Here is a 13,007-nt window from a genome sequence, read left to right as displayed (position 1 = left end):
GGCGAACTAGAGCAAAGCCTTGAACACAGTTCGGCTTAAGAAAGGAGTAGAAGCAGAGTTTTGAGGAGAGAAAAACACTTCCTGTGTTGTGTGTTCTTGTCACTCTGTGCTTGTTCAATCTGCTGCACTCTACCCCCTCCTTATATAGGGATTGAGGAGTGAATAACCTTTATTATGGCATTTAGGGGCACCCCTACAACTTCCGTAACAGCAACCATTAACATGGGTGTTAATTCAAAAAATTAAAATTGTAATTAATCCCATAACAGTTGGAATTAAATCCAACAGTCACAAACAGAAGCAAAAGCTGTAGGAAACTGTGCTTGGCCAACACAGTTTCGGCCAAAGCCGAAACTTTGCAATTTACAAAGTTTCGGCCATTTGGCCGAAACCTTTGCAAATGCAAAGTTTGGGCCATTTGGCCCAAACCAAGTTTCGTGTTCTCCAGTGGCTGTGTTGGAAAATGAATACCGAAGTTTTGGCATATTTTCGGACGACATTCGTGTCCGTAGGTGTGCCGGCGCACACGAGATTAGGCTTGATCCAAGCCTTTTCGATCTCATTCTAGGATTTGATTTGCACCCCCCCCCCCCCCCTTGCGCGCGAAAGAGAGCCTCTATGCTATACAATTCAATAAGCTTAAAAAGAGCTCTTGTATAAATAGTGGGGCAAATCCTCTTCCCAAATCAATGTGGGACAAAAGCTCACTTTTTCCCTTCATTTTCCAACTCAAATGGGTCTAGTTTGAGAATCAATATCTCATTCACCCATTATCCATTTTGAGCGTACAATATATCAATCTCTTCGTCTCACTACGAAGAACCCGAATCCACTTTGACCCGACCCAAATCGGAAGTGGACCCCACTGATAATTGTACCACAAAATAGCCACTTAATATGCCATTTCAAGCTATTTTTCCAATAAGCATTTTACCTGGTAGCTGCGGTGAGCAACCTCGTCCAGTAGCAAGTCGGGATCTCCCCTTCTAGGGACTCAAGGTCCTTGGGGGAAGATCACCTTGCCAAGCCACTCGCCGACCGGGTAAAGGCCACGGTGGATGCTGTAACACCCTCGATTTTCATACCAATTTAAAACATAATCATGCAAGTAATCTAACCATAAAAGTATACACAACGGAAGTCTAACTATTAAATAGATGGAAAACGTAGAGTGTTATGCCACGTCCACGCTACGGTGAACCATTGATTTTGCTTAAATCAACGTCCAGGGGCGCTATGGGTGTAGCTTGAAATTAGGGAAAAACACTCTGATTGGGGTTAGAGTGGGGTGAGTTGGTTGTAGATTAGAGAATCGAATGAAAGGGTGTAAAAACTCTGATTTCATAACTGTCCAAATCTTAGGGTTTACGCCATTGAATTGCATGATTGATTGATGTTTCGTTTTTTGTGCATTGGTATTCACTGTATTTGTGCATTATATTGGTGTGATGTCTTTTTTTTTTTTTTTTTTTTTTTTTTTTTTTTTTTTAACATCCAGTTGTTGTTCATGTATTTTTGTTTTTCATGGTAGCACTACTTGGTGTTGGGGGTTTGGCTGTAGGTGCTGCTAGAATTTTGTGTGTTCAATTTGTTTGTTTAGTTTGTTCATATTGTTTTGTTATTTAAATGCAGAATTGTGCATTGATGTTTCCTGTATCTGTGCATTAGTGTATTGGTGTTTATATTTATGATATGTAATCTAGCAACCATTTGAGAAATTTGTCTCAGTTCATTAATGGTGTCATATACTTCATGGTTTAATTTCTTGATTATTTGGATCTTCCGTTTATGAAGAATGTGAGATTGTTAGGGTTTGTTTTTCTAACAAGTTTTGCAAGACAGTGGGGGTCGTTCATGAATCTTGACATTACATGCTGCTTTGTATTCATCATGCCTTCTCATTAGATATATATATTTTTTTATTTGTTTGTTTTTGTAAATTTCCATTATTAATAAGGAATTCCGCATTTTGTTTCATATTTTACTTTCATTAGCTCAAACTATTATGATTTTAAGCGTAAATGAATTTATTAATTGATGCATGGAAATATAGTATAGCCCTGATGTTGAATGCTAGTATTTTCTTGTTAGTGCATGTCCAACAGCAAAACGGCACATCCATGTTGGTTTTTTAATAACATGGAGTTTCGTTCACATGCAAATGCAAAAGCTCCCCAAACCCACATTCTTAACGTCAGAATCACACACAAATTCAAAATATATGGGTACACTGACAATGAAAAAAAATCCACATTCTCACATCTACGATCCAAGGACAACCAGCAGTTGCCAAATGCTCAAAACAAATGCGCACAAATGCCAAAGTTGTGTTTGGCAAGCAATGCAAATAATCTAGTACAGTTGTAAACAATCAAACTCGATAAATGCACACTAACTTTGTGGAAAACTGCCACAATAATTAATCTACGCTCCTAAAATGCATAATTTCAAACAAGGAAATGCACACTGTCTAATAGCAATAAAGCACATAGTATAACTGGTTACATGCACACTGTCTAACATTTTACAATCGCACGCGGTTTTTTACTACGCATACTAACATTTGTGCATAACAGTGTAATATCGGTGTGTGACAGTGAGGTTTTATAGGGTGCATTTCGATGGTCATCATCTAACTCAATCAGTTAGTCTGCATTTGTACATGACATATTTGTGCATTTGTGATTAGCGAGCGTAGTCATTGATTTGCTGCATGTGCATTTTGGTGCGTGGCCAACATATGTACATGTATTCTAAATGCACAACTAATAGTCCATTTTTTTTTGTTTTTAAATTATTGAGTGTTCCTAAATGTTAACAGGTGTTCAATTAACATTAATAGCATCTGCACATAGTTTTTTTGAAATAGAAAAAAAAAAAAAAAACCAAAAACAAAAAAAAACACCAACATCCAGCACTTTCTTCAAACTGCTAATTTGCATGTGAAAAAAACATTCTAATCAATTTGCAAAAACACTTTAAATGGGATACACAAGACAATTGAATCACAATACACTTTAACACCCTCTTCACACGTCGGCATCCAATACTTTGTCCCACCTAGAGAAACATCAATAACACAATTTTGAATAAAGTCAGATTGCCCTACACGCAGAAATAACCAAACAAAAAAAAGTTAGTTGGATGAAGCTACCACCATGCCCAAACAAACAAACGATCACAACCACGGCTAATATGCATTAAAAAAATACTTGGAAAAAACAGACTTCGTGCATATAAAATTTAAATGACAATACACTAATGCACAAAATCATAAAACAACAATGCACAAAATTTCACCAACAAACTTTAAACAAAATTCACAAACTAGATAAACGATATTAACAATGACAAAATTCTACCTCCACCAACGAAACCACCAACAACAATCAATGCTTACATGATAAAAAAAAAAAACCCCCATGAATTAAAAGAACACGCTTGAAAAAAAAAAAAAAAAAAAAAAAGAAGACTGCATGTAGATAAAAGGTAAATGGTAATATAATAATGCACATAAAACGGTAACAACAATGCACAAAAAAAGCATAAAGAAATACAAAACAAAATTAACAAACTAGATAAGCAAATTTAATAATACATGGCAAATAAAGGATCACAACAATTGTGAGATCACATCACACAGACAAAAAAATTAACACTACTCCCATGGCAACAATAATGCACAAATACAGAGTTTAACGATGCACAGTTCGTGATGACAAAGAAAAACAGCACACCAATCGCATGGTAAGAAAAATTAACAGTACTACAATGATGTACAAACACAAAAATGCGAAAAAAATAGCATCAATCAACACCAAACAACAACAACAACAACAACAACAACAAAAAAAAAAAAAAAAAAAAAAAAAAAAAAAAAAAAAACCCAAACCAAAGAAGTCAACGGTGTGCATCTGTTGAGGCAACGAGCAAACTCCGTAAGCGAAATCGTGTATATGTTTTTGGATTTTTTTGTCGCTCACTTGCATGCAAAATTAGAAAGAATTTTTGTGAAATTTCATGTTCGAATGGTGTGGTTCTGTGCAATTTTGGGTTTTTTTGGATAATAAAAATTGAACGAGGGTGGGTGTGGATTAGGGCGACTGGCTTCGACTCCGTTGGAGTGTCGGCGGTGGGTGAGGGCGGCAAGTACAGTGCGGGAATAATGGGGTTCGTATTGAATGATTTTGTGAGATTCAGTTTTTTTTTTAGTCTTTTGGATAATATACATTGACCGATGATGTGTGTTGAGTACCCGGACTGGAGTGGACTACGTTGGAGAGTCGTCGTTGGGTGAGGACTGGAAATAGAGACCGGGAACAAAGGGGTGGGGGGGGGGGATACAAAGGAAAAAAATGGGAGATTGTTGTCAATAAGTTTTTACCAGTTATCTTTTATATGGTTTTTATTAGGGTGGGTTAAGTTTATTCAACAACAGCCATGGTACTTGTTTAGCGTAAAAGCTGAAAAGGAATGCAATTGGGGTAAGTGGTTTTATGTGAGTTTGAACATTAGTTTTTGATGACTTTAAGACGCACGAATAAGGTAAATGAACAATGGTACTAGACAATTGAAATTAGCAAGGAAGAATTGTTTTTTGTTAATGTGCATTAATTTATTTTTGTCCATAAAGTTTGAGAATCTGCGACTGGCTACTGATTAAGGGTTAATAGAAACCCAAATTTGAGAATCTGCAATATTTTGAAAACGAGAAATGAATATTCATTATTTAGAATTCGTGCAACGATTGCGTGGTTGAATGTGCAAACATTTGGAACCCCCCACAACTGGAATGTGCAACGATGATGTTTACAGTAATGCAATTTTAAGCGTAGTTGGTAGTGATATAAGATTGGCAAAATGGGTAATAACCCATTAAAAAATAGTGCACCTAAGAATTAAGAAGCGGTGCAACTAAATAACGAATAAGATAGACGAAAGTATGCAACCTACGTAATTATGTAAATGCAATTTTAATTTAAGAGCCAAACGACCGAGACAAGTAAATTGACTGGCTTGTGCAACGTAACTGTGTATATTGTTGCAAATGTAATAAACACGTAACAAGACGTTGAATGTGCAACCAGAACACAATACATTGTGCAAAACTGGTATAGTACCTAGTTAATTTTGTGCGACGATGTGAGAGTAGGTTGCGCAAGGGAGAAATTTAACGACAACACGAAAATAACATGAAAAATAACACTCAAAGACAAACTCCAAACATTTATTCAAACAGAAGGAAATGAAAATAGTCACCATGCATGGGCAGAAAACTGTAAACAAAACAACTGAAAGTCTAAAACCAAACTCAAATAATAATTCAAATGCAAAAGCAAGCTCAAATTTTCTCTTTGCGCATGGGGCAGGTATGACCATTATGGCCATACTCGTCACAGGTGTGACATTGTCATTGACGACGTTTCAATTTCTCGACAGCTAACTCCCTAGTACTTTTGAAACGTCTGCCATAACCTTTGTTATTAGAGAGAGGAGGAGGACGAATATCAACGTCGCTAACAGTAGAAGTACCGCAGAAGTACAGACGCATAACAAAAATGCACAACATACCCAAAAAAAAAAAAAAAAAACTGTGTGCACAATGAAAACTGTACTCCAATACATGCACACTGCGTAAACAACCCCTACAGCACCAAATGCAATATATATATATATATATATATATATATATATATATATATATATATATATATATATATATATATATATATATATATATATATATATATATATATAAAACGATAATAACCTACAAACATGTAACAAAAATACACAATAAACCCAAAAAAAAAAAAAAAAACACTGTGTGCACGTTGAAAACTCCCATACATGCATACTACGTAAACAACCCCTACAGCACCAAAAATAAATAAATAAATAAATAAATAAAACGATAATAATCTAAATAAAAACTAAAGCCAACCCCCCCCCCCCCCCCCCCCCCGAAACTAAAAATCAATATCAAACACAGTATACGTATTTTAAAAAAAAAAACGCAAATGAATACTAATAACCAGCGAAATTGTTCAAAGCAACAACCCAGTAACAAAAAATACAAAAAGATCAAAATGACAAAATCAAAAGAAAAAAATAAACAACACAAACGAAAAACATTTTTACCCCAAAGAAAGAAACACACACCGTATATGTATATTAAAAACAATTTTCCAGAGCAAAAACGGAGCATAATAATACATACATAAAAAATAATAAAAAAAAATCAGCAGTACGTTACAACAGAATCAACTTAACTAGTGCAGGCATGAGAACCCCCAAACCCAAATCAACCCACAACCCCCACAACGAAAATCTTAAAAAGAAAAATACATAACAACGCACAAAAATCAGAAACAATGATGCGCAAATAAAAAAAATTGGAACAAACCGACACCTGCACCAGATGGTCAATAACACCCACAAGCACAGAGATAAATAAAAAATAAATTAAAAAAAAAAGAAAAAAAATGAAGATGCAGCAGACCCAAAGCAACCCAACAAAAAATCTAATACTGAAATACAAAAATATGCACAAAACACCAATTAACGATGCACAATGAATATATATTGGAGACAACGAAAATACACACCTGGAGAATCCATAGCCCCAACCGCGAAAAAAATACAGAGATAACGAAAAGACAATAGTGTCTGACAAAACACAAAGCAACACAACTGAAACCAGTGAACTAGGCCAACAATATAAAGAGACACGGTAAATAACTCAGGGAACCAAAAAAAATCTTAATTACCATATTTAAGCCAACTACAATCATGCAATCACCCAAAATAAAATAAACAACTAAAGGAAGGAAAAAAATACAAACACTAAAAACACCCAACCTAAAGTGGCGGCAATAATTAAATAAAATCCTCCTAAAAATAAACCAAAAAACAATAGCCATAAATCTCACTAAAATCAAGATTCAATATTTGACCACAAACCTCATGTAGAAACATGACCTCATTTGATCCTATATATATATATATATATATATATATATATATATATATATATATATATATATATATATATATATATATATATATATATATATATATATATATATATATATATATATGGGAGATCAAGATCAGCAATGTTGTTAGGTGTGGTCATATGGTCAATTACAGGCCATTAGATTAGATAGATCCAATGAATCACATTAATCAAGATTCTTTCTGTATTTTTGCGCACGTTCTCCTACCCAGCGAACTGCAAGGGTAAACTCGTCATAGGGCACCGGAATAGGGAAAATCACATTATTGTGTCTTTTATTTGTGTAATCGGTGCATTATTAGCCTTACTCTGGTGTATTTGTAGATTCCCATTGGTGCCAAGTTCAGGTGCAGCAACGCCTTCCCGTGTGGTCAGTGTGGTCGCACCAATTGTTATACAAATATACACCATTATATTCATGTTATGAAGTGCACATCAAAAAACATACACAAATTAGGTACGCATCACCTAAAACGCGCCATTAGATATGAATAAATACATCATACAGTGTTCGGGAATAAACCATTAGTGTGTTTTATTACACTATTGGTGCATGTTGTCAACACTGTTGGTGCATTTCTGAAACCCGACCGCTATAAATGGCCACTGTAATTACCATAGCACCCCTACTTACCAAAATGCGCTTAAAACCTCAAAACCTTAGTAATTAGCCACTGTCGTTAGATTACCCTGATTCAACGATCCATATACGACCATACCGACACACCTAATGACATGACCACATATGAGCTCTTATATATATATATATATATATATATATATATATATATATATATATATATATATATATATATATATATATATATTGTATATATTATTTGTTTGATACCTTGATAGTTGAATTTTTGTGGCCCAAATTTGTCTAATAGTGAGATGAAACCTATCAAATCCAACTCAACATGCCTAGCCAAGGAAGGTTTGTTTGCACAATTATAAGGAGCATGAATGACAACAAGCGGGAATATGTGGAGAGATATTCCCCCGGTCTCCACTAGGTTTGGCAATACATTTTGTTATGCATATGGGCAAATTATGCTTTGCATCTGTATGCACCATGCATGGTGCGTACGGTTGCAAACGACGTCGTTTTGGAGTAATGGTGCGGCCTTCCATCTTTAAAAAAAAATCCATTAACGGCGTTTGTTTCCATTCTCTATCAAAGTTTCCATTCGCAATTCTGGATTTATAATTTTGCAATTCTGGATTTATAGTTTTGCAATTCTGGATTTGTAGTTATGCAATTATTTTATTTTTTTTGGTGAAAGAGAGGGACTCAAGAGTCTCAGAAAGGATGTGTAGTTATGCAATTATGGATATGTAGTTATGCAATTATGGATATGTAGTTATGCAATTATGGATGTGTGGTTATGAAATTATGGATGTGTAGTTATGCAATTATAGATGTGTAGTTATGAAATTATGGATGTGTAGTTATGAAATTATGGATGTGTAATTATGAAATTATGGATGCGTAGTTATGCAATTATGGATGTGTAGTTATGCAATTATGGATGTGTAGTTATGCAATTATGGATGTGTAGTTATGCAATTCTTTAACATGCTCTTCTGTAATTATGGACGAAGCGCACTCTTTGTAATTTAAAAAAAATTAAAAAAATTGATTGGTGGAGTGAAAACGGTGCCACTAACAGCACCGTCACTCCAAAACAACGTCGTTTGCATCCGTATGCACCAAGAATGGCGTATACGAATGCACAGCATAACGATTGATGCATAGGACCTAAATGGAGGAAGGAACTGAATGGTATATGGGAAAACCAATTTGGCTAGTACTTTTAGGGCCTGACTAAAAAAAAATTGAAGAAGATTGTGAATGGGATATGGGAAAGGGAAAAACTTCTTCACGGGTTGGGGCATGTTATGCAGCAAACACGCCTCAGCTTAGGGCGTGTTTGTAAATTCTAGGATTTTTTATTTAATTTATTTTTTTTTAATTCTAAAATACATTCATATGTATAAAAATACTGTTGACCGTGCCATAAATACCTAAACCTTAAAATTTTAACCCTTATTAAAAATTTATATAGTAATGGAGATTAATGGTTCAGATGAACTACCATGAAAGCTTAAATAATATTTGGAGTTGTGGAGATGTAAATATTATTTTAGTTTGGTAGAAAGTTAATTAAAATACTGGGAGAAATTTATATAGATATATGCTTGACATATATAGCTATATGCTTGTGATATATAGCTATATGCTTGGAATATATAGCTATATGCTTGAGTTTTATATAGCTATATGCTTGAGATATATAGCTATATGCTTGTGATATATAGCTATATGCTTGAGATATATAACTATATGCTTGAGAATATTAATGCATGTTTGGATGTTTTCATGCGTAAGGTTTGGGGCATTTTGAAGCTATATGCTTCAAAACTACACTTAACGTGCTTGGAATATGTTCTTCTATTTATGCATTTTGAAGCTATATGCTTCAAAGTTACACTTAACATGCTTGGTATATTTAGCTGTATGCTTGAGATTATTGAACTACATATATGTATATTATTTATATTTATTCTTTGCAAGTTTTTATGCGTAAAGAATATATAAATATAAATATAAATATATATATATATATATATATATATATATATGTGTGTGTGTGTGTGTGTGTGTGTGTGTGTGTGTGTGTGTGTGTGTGTGTGTGTGTGTGTGTGTGTGTGTAATTTTGCATATAGTTACTGACTCAAAATAAATTTAATTATTTCTCCAGTGATGGATATATCATTCAGGATATATCTTATCTTATGGAAGTTGAGTTTTAAATCACAGCAACTTCCATGTAACTTCTCCAAACAGATATGTTTTACATCTATAAATAGTTTGGAGAAGCATCTGAGAGGTGATAGCATTTTTTACAAGCAATTATTTTGCAGAAAACCAAGATAATTCACAAGCTTACATCTCTACAGGAAATTCTTAAACAAAGCAACTTAAGAATTTCATTCGTCTTCTTGTATCCCATAAGATTAAATCTTGAACTTTGTTGCTTTTATAGAGGGAGATTTAAAGCTTATAGGAAAGTGATTACACGCCTGAAAGATATCAAATGATCCAGTTATTGTTCCCTGTTGTATTCTGTATTATTGTTGTATCTCAAATGTATTACAGTTTACAAGCCCTTTTTCCAAGGACATGGTACATCGGAAGGACATATATAGCTATATGCTTGTGATATATAGCTATATGCTTGAGTTTTATATAGCTATATGCTTGAGATATATAGCTATATGCTTGAGATATATAACTATATATTTGAGAGTATTAATGCATGTTTGGATGTTTTCATGCATAAGGTTTTGGGGCATTTTGAAACTATATGCTTCAAAACTACACTTAACGTGCTTGGAATATGCTCTTCTATTTATGCATTTTGAAGCTATATGCTTCAAAGTTACACTTAACATGCTTGGTATATGTAGCTGTATGCTTGAGATTATTGAACTACATATATGTATATTATTTATATTTATTCTTTGCAAGTTTTCATGCGTAAGGAATATATATATATATATATATATATATATATATATATATATATATATATATATATATATATATATATATATATATATGTAGTTGATTATTATAATAATAAAATCGTAAATAAGGCTTAATTATTGTTTCCAAATAGTTCAGTGACTTATTTGTACTTTTATCCATTTTATTTGGAATATATACTTTCTCAGTAACCTCCACTAAAGCTCGAACTCACAACCTCCCATGTACGAATGCAATGTTGGTGTCATTAAACCACAATGTCTTTATTCTTTAAAGAAAGAGATTCAATTTTAGACGCCACAGTCGCCGGTCAACAACAAACCCTAGATCTAATCTTTTCTCTGTTCTCTCTTCCGCTCTTCGCGAATCGCACTTGCCGGCTTCCCCAGTCACCAGTCCGCCTCCGCCACCTGCCACCGGTCACAGCCAGTCGACTATCCAGTCCGGCAGTCGCAGCAGCCAGCGCCCAGCAGCCCTCCACAGTCGGAGCAGCGAGCAGCCTCCACCGTCGCTGCCGGCAGCCCTCCACAACCGACTCGCCGTTCACCCATCGGGCTCACCCCGTTCCACCCGTTCGCCCCAGTCAGCAGCAACAACAAGTCAACAATAGGTAACAATTTATTTTTTATTTTTTCCAGAATCCAGATGCCGTTTTATTTTATTTTTATTTTTTTTTAATGTTGTAGAATTTTAACATGAGACCGTGAGAGCATAAAGATGTTTTTTTTGTAGAATTTTTGTTAATCTATGTATGTTAGATAAGAATGGCCGATTCTTGAGCATTGCCTGGCTAGAAACCTAGAAGCCATTTTATGTTGTAGAATTTTGAACTGTCTGTACAGTGCTTAACATAGCTTACTGCTTACTGCTTACTGCTTGAACATATAGAATTTGAACTGTCTGTACTGTTCAAGCAGTAACTCCAGTAAGCAGTAAGTTATCTTAAATTGTTATGCAGTAAGCTATGTTTGTAGAATTTTTGTTAGTGTCTCCAGTAACTCCAGTAACTCCAATAATTTTGGATTTGTGATGTTGTGAACTTTATAATTTTAGATTATGCACTTTAAAATTATTGTTATGTTTAATGCTTGATGAACTATGGACTTTGGAGTTGTGACTAGTTTAATGTTTGATGAACTATGGAGTAGTATGGACTTTGAACTTTATAATTATTGTTATGTATTATCAATTATGTAATGTCTAATATTTGATGAATTATGTTTTATGTGAGTTATGTTAACATATCAATTTATATTATATACTTTTGTGTGTTGGATAAATTTAGTAAAGTAATAGCCAATAAGTTAACAACTTAAAAAAAAAAAAAAAAAAAAAAAAAAAAAAGGTTTTTGGGGCGGGGGACCGCCTAGCCCGCGGGTTAAAGGGGGCTAAAGGTGGGACGGTGATACGCATCCAAAAGGATGGATGGTTTACTCACGCAGAAAAAGGAAGGATGCAAATCAGGCAAATCAGGATATACATGGGAAGGCTTAACTCAAGGGTTTTGACAAATAAAGAGAGGCATAATCATCTCAACAATCATCTCAGCAATCATCTCCTTTCTATAATTATTTATTTCCTAGTACTATAAATCAGAATCTCTAGAAGAGAGTAGGGCATCAGATTCTTTACCTTAGTCTTTGAAGCTCTAAGTAGCTGGGCAAGAGCCTAATACTCTTGTGGGGAAGGTCTTATGACTTCCTGTTCCTTTTCTTAAGTTTTCAGTCAATAAAACATACCTCTTTGTTCTTATCTCTAACAAATTGGTCCGACCTGCCGTTGAATGGCGAACACACGTGATTCCCGCATAGAGACGTTAGAGAAGAACCAAGATGCACTGCGTACTGAATTCACTACATTGACCGATCGATTTGCAGCCGTAGAAGCTTATGTGGCTAGGATGTCCGATCTCATCGCTCTCTCCTTCCAAGGCGGAGGGCACACCAATGCCAGTGCTTCATCAACTTCCATCACAACGCCAAATTCTCTTCCAGAACATGTTCAGCCAGACAACACCTCGCTGCCCATTGGAAAAACATAACTCCCTACATTTGAAGGCACAGATCCGATTGGGTGGTTAGCTAAAGTGGAGCAGTACTTTGCCATTCATCACACCCGAGAGGATTTGAAGGTCCCAACAGCTTTCGTTAGTATGGAGGGGGCAGCTCTACACTGGCTCCGATGGCTACAACAACAACAACCCACTCTTACTTGGACTCAATTCACACATGACCTTTTGGAAGAATTTGGCGAAGAATTGCCTGGGCCACCGTTTGAACAGCTTGCGGCTCTTCATCAAACGGGCTTGGTGGATGAATTCATCGCTGCGTTTCGAGCTCGCATTGCCCAAATTCCTGGACTTGCTCCTCACATTCAATTAGGGCTTTTTCTCAATGGCTTGAAACCGGAAATTCGGGTGCGGCTTTGACCGAATGA

The sequence above is a fragment of the Ipomoea nil genome, unplaced genomic scaffold (assembly GCF_001879475.1).
Source record: "Ipomoea nil cultivar Tokyo-kokei standard unplaced genomic scaffold, Asagao_1.1 scaffold1096, whole genome shotgun sequence".
In the NCBI taxonomy this organism is placed as follows: domain Eukaryota; kingdom Viridiplantae; phylum Streptophyta; class Magnoliopsida; order Solanales; family Convolvulaceae; genus Ipomoea; species Ipomoea nil.
Note: the sequence above shows the minus strand (reverse complement) of the source record.